The sequence below is a fragment of the Leucoraja erinacea genome, chromosome 13 (genome assembly GCF_028641065.1).
Source record: "Leucoraja erinacea ecotype New England chromosome 13, Leri_hhj_1, whole genome shotgun sequence".
Taxonomy (NCBI): domain Eukaryota; kingdom Metazoa; phylum Chordata; class Chondrichthyes; order Rajiformes; family Rajidae; genus Leucoraja; species Leucoraja erinaceus.
Window position 1 is genome coordinate 40,027,842 of NC_073389.1, and position 19,694 is coordinate 40,047,535.

A 19,694-nucleotide genomic window follows, 5' to 3' on the forward strand; every position below is an offset into this window, starting at 1 on the left:
GATTACAGTCCCCACAGTGAAGATGTGGATCACAGAAATGACCAAGACACTACATCTAGAAAAAATAAGGCTTGTCTTGACTGACAAACCAGATCAATTTTCCAAAATATGGTCTCCTTTTATTGAATTTCCTCAACAACATAATGGTTGAACACAAACTCAAAACCAACGCTAGGGTCGGATGAGCGGGCGTATGGAAGGGCAGTGGGATATATCTCCGCTTCTTTCACTTCTTCGTTAGTTCTGGGGTTTCTCTTTTTTCTTTTTTCTTTTTTGTGTCTTTCTCGAAATTCTTTCTTCTCTTTTTCTTTTCTTCTTTCTTTCCCTTTTTTCCTTTTTCCTTTTTTCCGATTTAGTTGTTAGTTTATAAAATGTTAAAATTGAAGCAGTACGAAAATTGTATAACTGTTATGTCGATTACTTTCTCTTTGTACAATTGCTTCTAATAAAATAAATATTTAAAAAAACAAAAAAACTTTCTATCTGAACTACATCTCGCTGCAGCCTGAGACAACCTTCCTCGCTCTCTACAAAATTGCCAATGTGTGTGTCATTCAAAACATTATTAATGATTCCTCCTACATTTACATTCAGCACTGATATCTGTGGTAAAGCATTGGTCAAAGGCTGCCAATATGAAAAGCAATTTTCCAGTAGAGCCCTCTGAGACAGATCACAAAGCCAAGTCCTAATGAAACCTTCAATTACTAGATATTGTAAAAAATATCATCCGACTAAGTGAGGAATAGTCATGAGTGAAAACCATAATTTGACCTAGATTTGATGCCAGGCCTTGGAGGAATGAAATACTATTATTATCAGCTAGCCCACCCTGTTCTTCAATCTTTAGCATATGTTACAAATAATAAGTCATCAGGAAATGATTTCAATTTTGGAATCATTCTCTTACTGTATTTCATTCAATTCTACAGTTATTAAAGCATTGTGACTTAGAATGAATAGACAATGACAGTGAAACTATCGTCACTTGGTGTCGTGACTGTAAAGTTTTCCAGCATGTATACATGCACAGTTAAAAAAAAATCCAAAATAAAAAAACTCTTCTCCAGGGGCTAAATCTTCACGGATGGGGTCTTCAGATAATACTGCATGAAATTCCACCACTTACATGCTATTGGCATGAACAAGTATTTATCAATCTGGAGTTTGTAACAGTGTACTTACTTTCGAACAACCCCCCTGGCCATGTAAAGGTAATCATATACATGCAGTCTCATTCCCTTATTTTAATGTCACAAATTGGCAGAACTTGCAAAAAATTGGAATTTGGTTTTGTTTATTTGTTTCAGCTGGAAATAGGCCCTTCGGCACACAGTGTCCGCGCCTTTCAGCGACCCCCGCATATTAACCACTATCCTACAAACAGTAGGGACAATTTTTTACATTTACCAAGCCAGTTTACCCACAATCCTGTATGTCTTTGGACTGTGGGAGGAACGAAGATCTCGGAGAAAACCCACACGGTCATGGGGAGAACATACAAACTCCGTACAGACTGCAACCGGAGTCGGGATCAAACCTGGGTCTCCGGCGCTGCATGCGCTGTAAGGCAGCAACCCTACCGCTGCGCCACCGTACCGTGTGAAAAAAATGTCTTCAGCAATTTTGCTCTGATAGTTTAATTTCTCCATTATTTCCATGTGTACATCTGAATATTCATTTAAATATTATTCATATATGCTCATTGACATTGCCAGTGATAAAATGTACACCATGGAATGCACCGAGATTTTGTTGAGGGCCTTATGATGGTCATTGGTGAGCCATGTTCCTTTATCTCTAGGTGATTGTGATCACAGAAAGGTCATGCAGTTCAATTTATCACGAGAAAATTGAATTTAGATTGTTGAAAAAGTGATTAAGAATGGACAAGTAAATCTTTATTCCAGCAGATTAGAACCCTGCTCTAGGTTTGTGAGCTTTCACAGCAATTTATATTTATAACAGAGGCACTTAGATTTTAAATGCAACAATGGCCTTTTAACGGTACAAAATATTCTCCAAATAATGTGATATGAAATGAGTGATAAACCAATCATGCGTGCTTAATGGCTTAAACTCATTTTGGTCTTTGTGCTACTCAAGCTGCCAACTCGTTCCTACTAGTCACAAAATAGTTGATTGATGCTGGAAATTGCCTAGCATATTGGACTATTTATTTGACACTGTATAGTTACTGAAAGTTTGGTTGTTGGATAATAGGACACAAAATATAAAAATCGGTGATATTTCATTGTGAATAAGTGCTTTATGGCACTGTACAATACTTTCTTCGTTGTTGATTCCTCTCAGTGAATGAGTTTAATGAACAACCATTAAAATTTCTTAAAATGCTGAAATGCCAAATACTGGATAAAGCTGTTGATAATTGATGTTCGCTTTTTAAAAAAAATCTTAAATGTATTAGCTGATTTCTTATATTCATGTGTTTCATGAACTGCAACAGAACAGGAATCACATTTTATCATTGCAAAACCAGCTACCTTATTGGCAATAGCAACTTATAGTAATGGAAATATGGTGAAAGTCAACTGAAATGTGATTAATTGATTTATTATTTTAGCATCATTTTAACAATTTGCACATTAAAGAATTAGAATCAATTTCACCCAGAGTTGTGAATCTGTGGCATTCTCTGCTACAGAAGGCAGTGGAGGCCAATTCACAGGGTTTTCAAGAGAGTGTTATGCCCCTGTCCCTCTTAGGAAACCTGAACAGAAACCTCTGGAGACTTTGCGCCCCACCCATGGTTTCCGTGCAGTTCCTGGAGGTTGCAGGTGGTTGCCGGAGGTTGCAGGTAGTGGAAGCAGGTAGGGAGACGGACAAAAATCTCCAAGAACCGCACGGAAACCTTGGGTGGGGCGCAAAGTCTCCAGAGGTTTCCGTTCAGGTTTCCTAAGTGGGACAGGGGCATTAGATTTAGCTCTTAGGTTTAAAGGAATAAAGGGATATGGGGAAAAAGCAGGAACGGGGTACTGATTTTGAATGACCAGCCATGATCATATTGAATGGCGGTGCTGGCTCGAAGGGTGAATGGCCTACTCCAGCACCTATTTTCTATGTTTCTATGTTACCAATCTTCCCTTCTGTTGCCATTAATAAATGTAGTAGTATTATTCGCTTTCAGGCATATTTTTGAAAGGAACTATTTTTTTATGTATTCCCACAAAATATTTTTTACAATACCTGAAACTTATAGGAAGCCTGAAGGAACAAAAAGCAAAATATTCACATTTACAGTTGCATTCAAATCAAATTTGTATAATATGGGATGGCTTACCTTACATTACATCTATGATTTTCATTTATCCATGTCATTTTGGATAAAACTATCCTTCAGCCTGAATAGTAGTGTTTATTTTTAAGCATGCTTCTGATTATAGCACCTCAGATATATGCATGTGAGTCTTGTTTAAGTGAGATCCATCAATGTACAAGGAACAAATGAAAGATAGTATGATTAAAGACCAAATAATTAGTTTCAAATGTAAAGTTTTGGTGTCAGACTACAATGCCTTGAAGTGACTATGTAGGCAGAAAACAGTGGGTGCACCCTTCTGGATATTCAGACTTTCAAATATCCAATATCCTTCTCAAGTAGCCTGAAACTGTATTCTTCAACATTATGCACTGTCATGATCATCTAGTATTTGTGGAACAGATAGTGGTAAGGTAATTACAAGGTAAGCAAGGTTCTAGGATGTGAAACTTGAGTGTGCTAAACATGTCGTTCATTATAAGATGTCTTCATGTGCCATTGTTCTTGGAAACAGAGCTTGATGCCAGTAATGCTTATCTATTGTTTTTGAGAATATCCAATATATTACATTTGATTATCAGTTCCCTTATTTAGTTTAAAGTTTTCATATCTTTCTTGATTTAGCAAAATCATTAAACCTTGTCCAAAATACCTGTAAGTATTATATTCCTAATCAAAACCATATCTACTTCTTTCCATAAAATCCAGGTGGTTGCATTATGGGCTGGTTGCATGGTGGGATAGGAAAGTTGGAATTTAAAGCAATTTTAGACAGATTGGCGTAATTTCATGGCAATTTAGACAAACGAGAGATGATCTGATCAGATTGTGAAGGGCATTGACAGAAGGGTCACCGAGACAACGTTTTTCTGAGTGAGGATACCAAGAATTTGGGGCATAGTTTCAGAATATAGAGGTCACCATTTAAGAACAAGGATAATCGTTATTCTTCCAGAGACCCGTGATTCTTTGTGATTCCTTGAGATCTGTGGAGATGGAGTCATTGACTATATTTAAGGAAGTGACTTCCAAAATGTTGAACTATAAAGGAGTCAAAAGGTGTTGAGATTAAGAGTGAATCAGTAATAATCTTATTGAGTACCTGAGAAAACCTATCTTCTTAGGTACTCAATAAGATTATTACTGATTCACTCTTAATCTCAACACTGCCTTCACACACTCCTTCGAAGGGTCAATTTAGACCCACTCCTCCTGGTTCTCATTTGCTTACATTCTTGTGCAAGTTGAATCTCACAGTTGCTACATCTGAGGCACTAGAGTTTTCATACCTTATATTTGGCTCATTCCACCTGCTAACTCAAATCAACATGCCAGACTGTTGAATTGGCATCGGCAACCTTTATACAGAGCACACAGAATCTTCTTTCTCTACTAGCATCTGTTGTAAATCATCTGGTTTTAAAGCACATAAATCACGTACAAAGTATTAGGCTAGAATCAACGTGGCATTGTCTGGTGCCAAGTGGCAGAGGTGGGCAAGGGAGAGTGGGAAGAAGAGATCCACACCATTTTATACTTGGCTCCCAGGCTACAAGATTCCAAAGGCATATGTGCTTGTTCCTGCCACTTTCGATCTTGTGGACAAAACCACACTGGGGATTGACTGAGAGGTCGGAAGGTAGTAACAGAGAGAACTGGGGTTTGGTGGTGGCCATTGGAAGAAAATACCAGACTGGGGTTTAGATCAGTATCATTTGGAAAGAACATCAGACTAAGATCAGAGTGGGTGTTTAAGAATGAACTGCAGATGCTGGAAAAATCGAAGGTAGACAAAAAAGAAACTCAGCGGGTGAGGCTGCATCTATGGAGCGAAGGAATAGGCGACGTTTCGGGATGAGGCCCTTCTTCAGACTGATGTCGGGGGGGGGGAGGCAGGAAAAAGAAAGGACGAGGCAGAGACAGTAGGCTGAGGAAGAGCTGGGAATGGGAGGGGGAAGGAGGGAGAAAGCAATTTTATTCATGCATTAAAAAGCAAGAGGATAATCAGGGGAAAGGGGAGGACCACACAAACACACAAAAGAAGGATTTAATTTCTGGAGCCAAAAGAAGTGGGTAATATTAAATGTTAATATCAAAAGGGCGAAAGTGTTGGGTATTTTGCAAAACATCATGGTTGTTATGCCCCCAGGACAAGTTGGAGTCTAATGTAGGCTTTTGAGAGTGGCAAGAGATCTGACAGAAGGTCTTTGTCTCCTCTAGCTACAGGCAAGGTCCAAAAGGTCTGGAGAATGGCCAACTTTGAACCTTTGTTTAAGAACGCAATAAGGCCAAACAAGGACATTTTAGGCCAGCATGTTTTAACATCATTGGAAAACAGTATTGGACATTAGATTCCACCTTAGTGCGTAGGAATGATGGGGATTTGATAGATTGGATCAAAAATTGGCTTGGCTCAAAAAGACTGTGGACAATGGTGCAAAATGTTATCCTGATTGGAGATCTGTGACCAGTGGTATTCCATAAAAGGGATTAGTAAGGCAAGTGTTTTGGTTTTTTTTGCACAAAAGGTAATAGGTGCTGTGAATGCACTGCTTGGGGAAGGAGTGGAAGCAGATAAGATAGCAACATTTAAGAAGCATTTAGACAGGGATGTGATCATGCAGGGAGTGGAGCGATATAGACCATGTGCCAAGAGATGGGATTAGTTTTAATTGGTATGATGCTCAGCATAAACCTTGTGGGCTGAAGGTTTTGTTCCTGTAGTGCATTCTGTGTTATAACCTTCGTAGTTTCTACCTATGATTGCAAAATTATTCTAGGACAATTTTTCAACACAAATCGTTGCAGCTTTAGTTTAGTTTAATTTGGTTTAGTTCAGAGATATTTACCGCTTTAGTTCAGCTGTATCAAATGTGTTAAAGAAAATAATTCCCATGGGTTTTAGAAACCTTTTCAACAATATATTTGAAGTTATCTACCCAGTCACACAGAAAGGATTCAAGCTCCAGAGTCAGCCAACATCGTCTTCTGATAATCCATCAAATCATTGGTACTGCTCTCACTTTCCTGTGAGAACAGAAAGTTACAGTGAAATGTGCAACAGCTTTATTCCTGATTGCTGATTTATTCCACCCTGGCCAACTCACTTACTTCATACCATGCACGCCATTTATCAAATTGCATATGACCTATGCAATGTATAATTTATGCTTTGGATGCCATTTTTGAAAGTGTACGACTTTTCCACTTTTTGGAAGTAAAAAGAACATGAGTGTGCTTTGTCTCACTGAGGATATCTATCTATCCATCCTATCCATTTTTGCACAAAATTGGGAATGGACTAAGTGACTTCAGATAAAGTGTAATTAAAGATTTGTAACAAGATGTAACGAGAAATATTTTATTCTTGTGAACATTCGGTTACTGCAGGAGTCACTCAAAATCTATTTATTTTGCTTTTGCCAAAAGTTCATTATTTAACACAGAATTAAGTTTGAGTGGATAGCAGAAAGTAAGAATTATTATACTCTGTGTGATCCGGGGTACGGTTAACTTGCTCAAATTGTCTCATTCATCATTTTGAGAAACAATAAAAAGAGATTATTTGAGAATATATATGTTATTGTTCGGAATAAAACCCATTGCAATTATTTGGGTTGTCCATCGCTCGGCTTCTAAGGACAAATTACACAAAATTAAAAGATAAATACACACAACCTGATTAAAGAATGTGCTTCATTTCGTTGGAGATAGGACAGACGTGTTTGTTGTAAAAATGCCAAGATCTTGCTGCTTTCCTTCTCACATAATTTATTGGCCTTCCATTCATTCAAGGAATATATGTCACGCAATACTGGAATAGTTCGGGGAAAAAACCCCTCCTAAATGTACAAATAGGGTAAATATTAGTGAGACATAGCTTTGCCCCTATATCTGGTTCAGCACCAAACAGACAAGGAAACCTTGGGTATTTTCTGCACGTTTTTATTTTACTTTGCTTTACAGAGCTTTCCTTTCTTTAGCCAGAAGGTGATGAATATGTGGAATTCATTGCCACAAATGCCCGCGGAGGCTAAGTCATTGGGTATTTTTAAAGGGGAGATAAATAGGTTCTTGATTAGTAAGTGTGTCAAAGGTTACAGGGAAAAATCAGGAGAATGAAGGTAGACAAATCTCCCGGTTATCCGAGTTACTGTGGGAAGCTAGGGAGGAAATTGCAGGTGCCCTGGCAACAAATACAGGTGAGGTGCCGGGAGACTGGAGAGTGGCAAATGCTGTGCCTCTATTTAATAAGGGCTGCAAGGAAACGCTTGGGAACTACACTACTTTGGTTGGAAAGTTACTAGAGAGTATTCGGAGGGATATGATATACATGCATTTAGGTGGACACAATAGAGAAAGTCAGTGGGGTTTTGTACATGGGAGATAGTCTCACAAACATTCTGAGTGTTTTGAAGATGTGACCTATAAGGTTAATAAGGGCAGAGCTATAGACATTGTATATATGGATTTCAGCAAGGTATTTGACAAAGTTCCGCATGGTTGACTGCTCTGGATGGTTAGTTTAAGAAAGAACTGCAGATGCTGGAAAAATCGAAGGTAGACAAAAAATGCTGGAGAAACTCAGCGGGTGGATGGTTAGATTGCATGGGACCCAAGGAGAGCTAGCCCAGTGGATCGCAAATTGACTTAATTGAAGGAAACAGAGAGTAAATGGTAGGTTTGTTTTTCAGACTGGAGGCTTGTGACTGGTGGTGTGTCTCAGGGTTCAGTGCTGGTCCATTACTGTTTCTCATCGATATCAATGATTTTGATGAGAAAGAACAAGGCATGATTAGTAAGTTTGCAGATGTCTCTAAAGTGGGTGGTATTGTGGTATTGTAGATAGTGAAGATAGTTGTCGAAAATTGCAGCAGAATCTTAATCCTTTGGGCAACTGGGCTGAGGAATGGATGGGGATTAATACAGAGAAGTGCAAGGTGTTGCATTTTGAAAGTGGATGTGGTGTATCTGGACTTTCAAAAAACCTTTGACAAGGTGAGGTCCCACACAAGAGATTAGTGTGCAAAATTAGAGCACATGGTATTGGGGATAGGATATTGACATGAATAGAGAACTGGTTGGCAAACAGGAAGCAAAGAGTAGGAATTAACGGGTCCATTTCAGAATGGCAGGCAATGACTGGTGGGGGTCGCAAGGCTCGGTGATGGTAATCGCCACTTGTGATAAATGTCTAGCCCAAAAGGCAACTATAACACACTCCTTAGTTTCCTGCATAAAACTTTATAGATTTTGGAATGATATTTTTGAAATACTTACAAAATTATTCAAGACAAGAATGGAACCTAATACTGAAATGATTATATTTGGTGTAATGGAAGATGGGAATAAATTGAACGCGTCTCAAAATCTATTCCTTAATTATGGTTTAATAATAGCAAAAAAATTAATACTTAAATTTTGGAAGGGTACAATCAATACCAACGCTTAAAATGTGGATTGCAAGTATGTTGGACACCGCTCATCTTGAGGAAATGCGATTGGAGTCCTAATGGATAAATCAGACCAATTCATAACGAGTTGGTGGGATCGTTCGTCGTTTTTTGGAATCATATGGTGCAACACAATTGTAAAAAATAACTGTTTCAGGACTGGACGAGGGTTGGTCAAGACTATAAATAATGATCTCCTTTTCTTTTCACTATTTTCTCTCTCAACTTTCTCCATTTACTCGTTTTCTTTCTTCACACACTATATATTACACATTTTTCTATCCTTTACTATCTAACTTCTTTTTCTTATTCTCATCTTTTTTCAATGTAACAAAAAAAAAAGAAGTTGTACATAAAATGTATTATGAAAATAGATATTAGGCACTTTGGTGCCATATGACTGTGCTTACTTCTAATAAAATAAAATATTAAAAAAAAATAAAATAAAATGTATATTAATGATTTAGACGAGGGAATTAAATGTAACATCTCTAAGTTTGTGGTTGACGCAAAGCTGATTGGCAGTGTGAGGTGCGAGTAGGATGCTATGAGGCTGCAGGATGATTTGGATAGGTTGGGTGGGTAGGCAGAAGCACAGCAGAAGTGAGGTTATCCACTTTGGTGGCAAGAACAGGAAGGCAGATTATTTTCTGAGTGATGACAGATTAGGAGAAGGGAAGGTGCAACGAGACCTAGCGTGCTTGTACATCAGTCACTGAAGGTAAGCATGCAGGTACAGCAGGCAGTGAAGAAAGCTAATAGCATGTTGGCCTTCATTGCAAGACGATTTGAGTTTAGGAGCAAAGATGACCTACTGCAGTTGTACAGGGCCCTGGTGAGACTCCACCTGGAGTATTGTGTGCAATTTTGGTCTCCTAATTTGAGGAAGGACATTATTGCTATTGAGGGTTCACCAGGTTAATTCCCGGGATGGCGGGACTGACGTGATGAAAGAATGGGTCGACTGGGCTTGTATTCGCTGGAATTTAGAAGGATGAGAGTGGATCTTATCGAAACATATAACACTCTTAGAGGATTGGACAGGGTAGATGCAGGAAAAATGTTCCCGATATTGTCCAGAACCAAGGGTCACAGTTTAAGTATAAGGGGTAGGTCATTTAGGACTGAGATGAGGAAAAATGTTTTCTCCCAGAGAGTTGTGAATCTATGGAATTCTCTGCCACAGAAAGCAGTGGAGGCCAATGCATTGGATGTTTTCAAGAGAGAGTTAGATTTAGCTCTTAGGGCTAAGGGAATCAAGGGATATTCGGAAAAAGCAGCAACGGGGTATTGATTTTGGATAATCTGCCATGATTATATCGAATGGCGGTGCTGGTTCAAAGGTCCGAATGGCCTACTCCTGCACCTATTTTCTATGTTTTTATGTTTCTATCAATAAACTGTTGGATGATATATTTGGTCTGAGTGTTTCTAAACAAGGGAAGAATTTAAGGAATGTTAGGAAAGCAAATAGAGGGGTTTTTGTGAGAAAAGGCAAAGTCAAAGCCTAAACATGATCCTGAAATTACAACTTGTTCCTGAAACTACTTTTGTGGTTTGTGTAATTGTGGCAAGCAAGTTGACCAGAGAGGATAGGAAGAATGATAGAATGATAACACCGGGTGGCATCACCAACAGTGGCTGCCTCGCCAACAGTGTGTTTGTCCTTTCTTCTTTGTGTTATTTTTAGTATGTGTTAAAAAGTATGTTTTAGTGTTCCTTGGTTTATTTTATGTGGGGGGTAGGGAGGGGGGAAGTTGGGGGAAACTTTTTTTTCAATCTCTTACCCCAACAGAGATGCGATTTTTTTCTGTATAGTATGTCCGTCCCCACTGCGGCCTAACATCGTCAAGTCAAGTCAAGTCAAGTCAAGTTTATTTGTCACATACACATACGAGACGTGGAGTTGGCGGCCTTTCCTGGAGACCGACCCGGTGCTTAAAGCCGCAGGAGTCTGGGGGACTTTAACACATCGCAGTGCTTGCGAACCCTTTGCCAGGGATCGAAGTTCCAACCGCGAGGCCTGTGGACTTTAACATCGTGAAGCCCGCGGTCTCTGGGAAGAAGAGGCCGACTCGGGAGCTCCATGCCACGGAGAGAGTTTCAACTGCCCCGACGCGGGAGTTTCGATCACCCCGACAGGGGCTTCGATCGTTGGCTGCGGGGGCTTTGATCGCCCCAATAGCGGATGGTTTGACTGCCCGACCGCGGGGAACAACGAGGAAGAAGATTGAACTTTATTGCCTTCCAGCACAGTGAGGAATGTGGAATCCACTGTGATGGATGTTTATGTTAACTTTTATGTGGTCGGCTGTCTTGTTGCTTTTCACTTAGTATGGCTGTATGGTACCTCGAATTTCACTGTACCTTAATTGGTACATGTGACAATAAACTGACCTTGAAACCTTGACCTTGAAAGCATTGGTATAATATTCAATTCTGACCTTGAGTGTTTGACCCTATGCACAGCAAAAGGGAATGTCTGGACAGCTTTCAATAATTCAAAGGTGAAATTGAAATGTTCAGTAATATAATACCAACTTTGTTCATGAATACAGTTGGGGAATTTTAATAACATTTGGTGACAGAGGGTGAATGTTGATATCAGAGAGAAAAGAAAACTGCCGATAGTGAAACAAGTAATCATCGCAAGTGGTGCAATGCTATAAGAAATAATACAACTTACCGTTATAGACTCCAGAAAGATGGCGGACAATTAATTAAATACCTGGAGAAATGTTCATGGCTTTCAAATAAATTTAAAGTAAATTTGTGATTAACGCAAGTTTGTTTCCATTTGTAATGACACACTTGCTGCAGAGCAATAGGTTTGGAGCTTATCACTGTACTTTTAGAGACAGCAGGGTTCGCTAGAAGCGGGCACTTCATTCCACGCAGGGATGAAAAGTTTGCTAGGTCACTTGAGCAGCTCTCGTGCATTTTCCAGTGGACGTGCCAAGAATGATCATGGAGAAGTAAAATTCGACAAATGCCGAGGCCCTCGGTACTTTCTAGTGATTGTTCAGGACGACTGTTCCAACATGGCAGTCAGCATACCTCGAGAGGGATTTAGCATGGGTGATTGGAACCCAAAATCCATCCTCGTACAATTTTAAACCAAAAAGTAGTAAAATTAAATTTAAATGATTCCCCATTAACATATGCTGCATGAGCAAACTGCATTGAGAATAAGTTATGAGACCCACTTTGATAACTTGAGGCCCAAACACTGAATCAAATTATTATTTCATACTTAACCATTTACGTAGGTGTCCCATTTCAATATTTTCTTTAAAATATGCGTATTTTAAATATACAATTTCCAGTTATTGTAAACATTGCCACATATGACAGAAACTTGAAACTGGACATATTAAAATAGGACAGGCTGGTAGAAGAAATTAGAACATTTACAGAAACAATAGGGTATTGAAGGGCAATCTATTGCTGTGAAAAAATGTCTCTCTGCTGCGACTGTGAAATAAAAAGCACTATCCCAGAATAGTTTTATTTTTGGGAACCAATCCTTCCTCAGTCTTGGTTAATGGTGATTATATTTTACAAGTGTGATGGAAGGGATAAAATGTGAATGAATTTGAATGAATCCAGGTCGATCACAAATCACAACTGAGTGTTACTAGCAAAAACAAGGCAACGTTTCCTTGCGTTCTTGAAGGAGGGAATGTAAATTAATAGCAGCAGCTCGCGAAAAATTTAGCCTTCTAGTTCAACATCGTTTGGAACCTAATTTTGCAGAATATTTGAAATGATAAACTTTAGTTGATCAGTGAATGTTCTGTTCTCTCCGGTTCTCAATATTGATCCCTTACGTTTTGTGCAACCATTGTGAATTTTACTCCAAAATTTCACTTCTTTTTAAAATCAAACTAAACGATTCAATAGTTTGCAGTTATTTTTCTTCTATTCTGATTAATGTTGGCAGAAAGGTTGTTTTTAATGATTTATATTATTTCATCAATCCATTGATCATAATAAAAGTGAAAATTGTAAATAATATCCCTCCAAAGATTCAGATACTTTAACTATGAATTCACACCCTAACGTCTTTCTCAAGGCAGACATCTGTCTTGCTGATAATTTGTTCTATGTCCTTTTGTTTTTTTTATTACCTACAAGCTAAAATGACTTCACATTCATGTACGAAGTTGTGAAACATTGGAACTGCATCTTTACAAAATAAAAAAAAACACCAAAATACCTTAGAAAATCTTTATTTTCATTTGTAGTGTTGAAATCTAACAGCATTTTTTCCAGCTTCAAAATTAATCCAGTTCTGGAAATATTCCAGTGGTATTTTTGATCATTTCAATGTTTCCAGCTCATATCCATGTATTTCCTTAGGCTGAATTTACAGCCTCTGAATACACGTCGACTAAAAGCTGTTATGTTGCAACAAACTGCAAACTCAACTTTTTCATATGGTCCAGCTGAGAAGCTGCCACTTTCTACAGTTTAATATTAAAAGGAGACTTATAACTGTTTATATTCTAATATTGGAGTCTGAGAGACAAGGATCCAGACAAAGAAAGCGCCAAACCATCGGATTGCATGGGAGTCAGTTCAATATCTCTTCCAGTTTATTTTAACAATCTCAAAACAGCTTTTTAATAGTTTAATTAATTTTAATCATTTGATCCATGCTTGGGAATAAAATTTTGATTAAATTGTAATTCTGTTTTTTTCCTTGCTTTCTTTGAATTGAACAGTGAATACAATTTTGCTCTGTAATTAAATATTGCCATTTCTTTGCACGCAATGGTCACCTGTTCAAACCAAACACGTTGGTTGAGCTGAGATTTGTTTAGACAGAGGGAAATATATCCTTTATATAGCAAATGGTTCTTTAGTTGACTGGAATTCAAATGGTTTACTGCCAATAACAGCCAGCATCAAGTATCAAGTATCAAGTCAAGTGTCAAGAGAGGTCAATGAAATTCTTGCTTGCTGCAGCACAGAATATAGTAAGCATAAATGCAGAACAGTTCAGTGTGTCTATATAGCATAGACCATATATATATATACACATAAATAAACAGATAAAGTGGAATACGCTGTTATAGATCAGAGTTTGTTGGATGGCGAGTTTAATAGCCTGATTGCTGTGGGGAAGAAGCTGTTCCTGAATCTGGATGTCCCAGATTTCCGGCTCCTGTACATTCTACCTGATCGCAGTGGAGAGATTAATGTGTGGCCAGGATGGTGTGGGTCCTTGATGATGCTGGCAGCCTTTTTGAGGCAGCGACTGCAATAAATCCCTTCGATGGTGGGGAGGTCAGAGCCGATGATGGACTGGGCAGTGGTCACAACTTTCTGCATTCTTTTCCACTCCTGGACACTCAGGTTGCCGAACCAAGCCATGATGCAACTGGTGGATTGTGCACCTGTAGAAGTTCGAGAGAGTCCTCTTTGACATACTGACTCTCCGTAATCTTCTCAATATACGGTATACATTCTGTTTTCTTTTTGATTTGATTTATAAAAATTACACTCAATAGTCATACATACAATTATGTAAATAACTGAACAATTTAAGACAAGATCGATGAATATAAATAGAATATAAATAGAATATAAATAGAATCATAGTAACAACTATTTATTTTACCATCACAAAGAAGATCGGCAACAGTTAAATTGGAGCAGAACCTTTAGTGCAGTTCAACATTTGAGATCGAATTTTACTCGTCAAATAATATTTTCAGAAGTGAATTATTTCAAGTGTATGTTTTGATTTACAATAATCAATTTACATCTCATGCATAGTGTCCATTATGTTTTGTTTTTGGGGTAATTCACGACATTACAGAAACAATATTAGTGGTGCCTCCGTTGCAGTAAAATACCAAATAAAAAATGAACCACAGCACTGTTTTGCACATATTTATTAAGGTGGAAACATCGTTTCCAAACTAAACCTTACTTTCCAGCAATTATTAAAAATAAATCTAAAATACTTGGAAAATATGAACTAATTTTGTTTAAATCGCAGTGGTCATGGTATTAGTTTAATTATAATTTGTGGTAATGTATGTATGCATTGGAGACAAACTGGTTGCAAAGAATACAGAATAGGATGTGCTGTATCAATGAGTAACATTGAATAAAATACATTAATACCGCAGTCTTTTCAATAGTCATTTTTAAAGAGCATTTTTACTGCCATTTTCTTAATATAAATATATGGATATAAAAGTAGGTCTGCTGTGGACACCATCTCACTTGCACTACATAAATATCTGGATCACCTTGAAATACGAATATCTTAGTCAGGATGCTATTCATTGATTACAGCTAATCTTCAACACCATAATACCGAATAAGCACATCTTTAAACTCCCGGACCTTGGATTTAGGGCCTTCAAATGCAACTTGTTTCTGGACTTCTTGATTGGCAGAACTCCGTCGGTTAGAATTGGTTGTAACATTCCCTCCACCCTGACCCTCAACACTAGTGCACTCACGGTTGCATACTATTTCTCCTGCTATTCTACCTGTACACCCATGTTCGTATGACCAAGTAGGCAGGAGGAGTATGGACTAGAGATGGAAAAATAGATCAGCCATGATCGAATGGCGGAGTAGACTCGATGGGCTGAATGGCCTAATTATGCTGCTATATCTTATGGTCCCTGAGCTTCACGTGAAAAGGGATTTTCTTTGCATGTTGTCTATATGACAGTAAACTAATCTGAATCTGATAAAGCAGGTGGCCAATGTTAAGGAGGTTGAAAGTGGTTCAGAAGGACTTGGGTTATCACATCACTAAACAAGATTCACTATTCTTGAATTGGACTATTCTGCACAATAATTCCATTAAAAAAAATGTTAATTTTCACTGCCTGGAAAAGAGAATTCTCAGAAATAACACACTTCAAAATGTGCTTCATTGTGAATTCTGGTTGCCTATCTCAATCAAACAAATACAGGAGTGGAATAGGTACATTGAAAAACTGAAAAGGAAATAGGCAAAATTAGAGTTAAATTAAATACAAATATAAAGGTGAAGTTTGATTTTTCAGGAAAGAAGACATAGAAAGAAAATGTTTAAAAACAAATCTGTGCCTTGAAATTTAAAACATGGAACAATTTACTACATCTGGGAGTGAGGTTTATTTGTATTCATTGTGGGTCAAAGAGATTAAATAGTCAAAGTCAAAGTCAATTTTATTCGTCATATGCACCCGAAGGTGCAGTGAAATGAATTTGCCAGCAGTGATACACTTAAAAAGAACACACAATATACAATAGAAACCCACACAAACATCCACCACAGCATTCTTCACTGTGGTGGAAGGCAACAAAGTTCAGTCAGTCCTTCTTTGTTCATCCGTGGTCGGGGCCATAAACCCACCTTAGTCGCCGCTACAGACGGCCCAATGTACAAGCCCTCTCATCGGGGTGATCAAACCTCCGACGTTGGGACGTTCAAACACACTCCGTGGCTTGGAGTGCCCGAATCGGCACTTTCCTACCGGAGACCACGGCTTCAGGATGTTATAGGCCGCAGTCCGGCTGTCGGAGCTCTTCTCCGGCGATCCCCGGCAAGGGATCCCAGACTCCGGATGGTAAGTCCACGCCATGCCCGCGGCTAGAAGCTTTCCAGACCACAGCCCCATGATGCCAAAGTCACCAGGCCAGCGATCAGAGCACTCCTCTCTGGCGACCCCCGGCAAGGGTTCGCCCGCTCCGCGATGGAAAAGTTCATGCTGCGCCCGCTGCTATAGCTCTGGTCCCGACTCCGGGAAAGGCGGCTCCAATCCAAGCTGTTAGGCCGCGAGGGAGGCGACATGGAAAAAAGTCGCTTCTCCATTGAGGAGGCGACCAAAAGCGGTACCCCCCTTTTCCCCCCCACACAAGACACACCAAGAGACACCTAAACTAACATTTAGAAACACCAAGTGTGTCCTGTCACACTAGTGAGTGTTACAGGACAATAAATTGCTCAATTAATGGGAATCTTACAACATGAAATAGTCTTCTCGTTTGTATTTACAATGAATTTCCATCACAAGAACACAAGAAAATAGGAGCAGCGGTAGGCAACTTGGTTCCTCAGGCTTGTACCGCCATTCAATGTTTTTGTTAGACAGGCAGCATGGAAACAGGCCCTTTGGCCCATCGAATCCATGCTCACCATTGATCATCTCAAGCCTTGGTTGTTGTGTTTGGATGCCCACAATCCTCAAACCCCTTATCATTCAAAAACACCTTGACATCCACCACCCTCCAAAATATAGAATAGGGGGCATATAGCATGCTCCGTGTAAAAATTCCTTGACAGCCAGGCACAGGTTAATTGGGAATTCTGTTTATTGTGAAGCTAGCTTCAGTGCAGTACAAGATGTCTAGAATGTTGCATTTCCTTATCCGCTCCCATTTCTTTCATTATCTGTCATTATCGCTTATGCACAAAAAGCATTACACATTGTCAACTCACCAGTTTTATTCTCATTAATTTAGGAGTCAGTGTTAAAAGAGAAAAGAATAAACATTAAAACTAGGATAAGAAATAACAAAATAAAAGTAGAAAAAAAGATTCTTCAAGGACTGTATTTCTCATTCAGCCCATGAAGTTTATCCTGGTTCACAGAGAAATCCCATTCCCCAACAATATTCCCTGTTACTTATTCTCCCCAATTTTCTATCACATCCATTCCCCCCAATTCTACCACTCACCTATACACTGACTAATTAATTAACCAATCAACCAGAGCACATGGAGGAAGCCGACAAGGTCACAGCAGAAAGTAAAAGCTCTCCAGAGACAGTTTTGGAGGTCATAGGAAACATAGGAAACCTGAACGGAAACCTCTGGAGACTTTGTGCCCCACCCAAGGTTTCCATGTGGTTCCCGGAGGTTTTTGTCAGTCTCCCTACCTGCTTCCACTACCTGCAACCTCCGGCAACCACCTGCAACCTCCGGGAAACAGCACAGAAACCTTGGGTGGGGCGCAAAATCTCCAGAGGTTTCCGTTCAGATTTCCTAAGTGGGACAGGGGCATAATTCCCTGTTACTGTGAGGCAAGGCTCTGCAGAAAGTTCAACTGATTTCGAGCTATCCGGACATGCAGTCTACATAGTTAAAAAAACAGGCAAATTCCCATTAAACAATCGTTACTACAAAAAGATCTTGCGAACGCACCCACCACAAACTGCTACCCAAGGTGCCACCTGCATGTGACTGACCCTTGGTAAGACTTTTCACTGGAACTGCAACGTAAACTCATTCACTGGTTAAAGTCTGGCAGACCTGCTACATAAGTAATGCCTGCAGCCTTCAATACCTTCTGACTGCAGCCCAAAAACAGCAGCCACAGGAACTCTATCCATGATTTTGTTTCTTTCTGCACCTGCTAAAAAAGATGCATATTTTCGGCTTGGCTCGCAATGATAAAACCATAGTCGTGCTCAGATCAAATGATCCGAATTTAGCTGGGCATGCAGCCTACATCTCTTCAGCTTGACACTTCTTCAAAGGGTATTCACCCAATGCCAACAAAGGAAAAGGATGCAAGAGGTGCTGTTGAATTATTCTACTTTTGTTTTTATGTGATTGTCCTGCCTGTGATTGATCTGGCATACAAGCTTTGTCTTCGCTTGGCCCAGCAACAGTCTCCGGCCAGTTTAAAGGAGACAGCGGATTGACAATGACAAGCATTTGCTCCTTTTTCCAGCACTTTTCATGAACTTGGCACAGAGCGACGAATTCTGGCACATGGAGCAGAGAAATAAAATACGTGTGCGTTTTTTTTTGGTATGTCTCAAGATGATTTTCTTGTACAACCAAGATGTGAATGTTGGCATTGGATGGTACCGAAACCACGGGGGACTTTGTATATGTTTTTACAGAGCTAGTGACTCACGGAGAAGATCATAGCAACATTCACAGAGAGGCGCAAATGTCGTTTTTAACCAAAGTTCTTGTCGATCGGGGGCTAGTCCAGTTTTCGCTTCAGCATATTCAGGCATGCTCAATTGGGTTCAGATCGGGTGATTGACTTGGCCACTCAAGAATTTACCATTTTGTTAGCTTTGAAAAACTCCTTTGTTGCTTTAGCAGAATGTTTGGGATCATTGTCTTGCTGTAGAATGGACCGCCAGCCAATGAGTTTTGAGGCAATTGTTTGAACTTGAGCAGATGGAATGTGTCGATACACTTCAGAATTAATTATGCTACTACCATCAGCAGTTGTATCATCAATGAAGATAAGTGAGCCAGTACCTTCAGCAGCCATGCTTGCCCAGGCCATAACACCCCCACCACCGTGTTTCACAGATGAGGTGGTATGCTTTGGATCTTGGGCAGTTCCTTCTCTCCTCCATACTTTGCTCTTGTCATCACTCTTAATCTTCGTCTCATCTGTCCACAAGACCTTTTTCCAGAACTGTGGTTGCTCTATTAAGTACTTCTTGGCAAACTGTAACCTGGCCATCCTATTTTTGCGGCTAACCAGTGGTTTGCATCTAGCAATGTAGCCTCTGTATTTCTGATCATGAAGTCTTCTGCGGACAGTGGTCATTGACAAATCCACACCTGACTCCTGAAGAGAGCGTTTCTGATCTGTCGGACACGTGTTTGGGGATTTTTCTTTATTATAGAGAGAATTCTTCTGTCATCAGCTGTGGAGGTCTTCCTTGGCCTGCCAGTCCCTTTACGATTAGTAAACTCACCAGTGCTCTCTTTCTTCTTAATGATGTTCTAAACAGTTGATTTTGGTAAACCTAAGGTTTGGCTGATATTTCTAACAGTTTTATTCTTGTTTTTCACTCTTATAATGGCTTCTTTGATTTTCATTGGCACAACTTTGGTCCTCATGTTGTAAACAGCAATAAAAGTTTCCAAAGGTGATGAAAAGTATTGTGTGCAGTTTTGGTCCCCTAATTTGAGGAAGGACATTCTTGCTATTGAGGGAGTGCAGCGTAGGTTTACAAGGTTAATT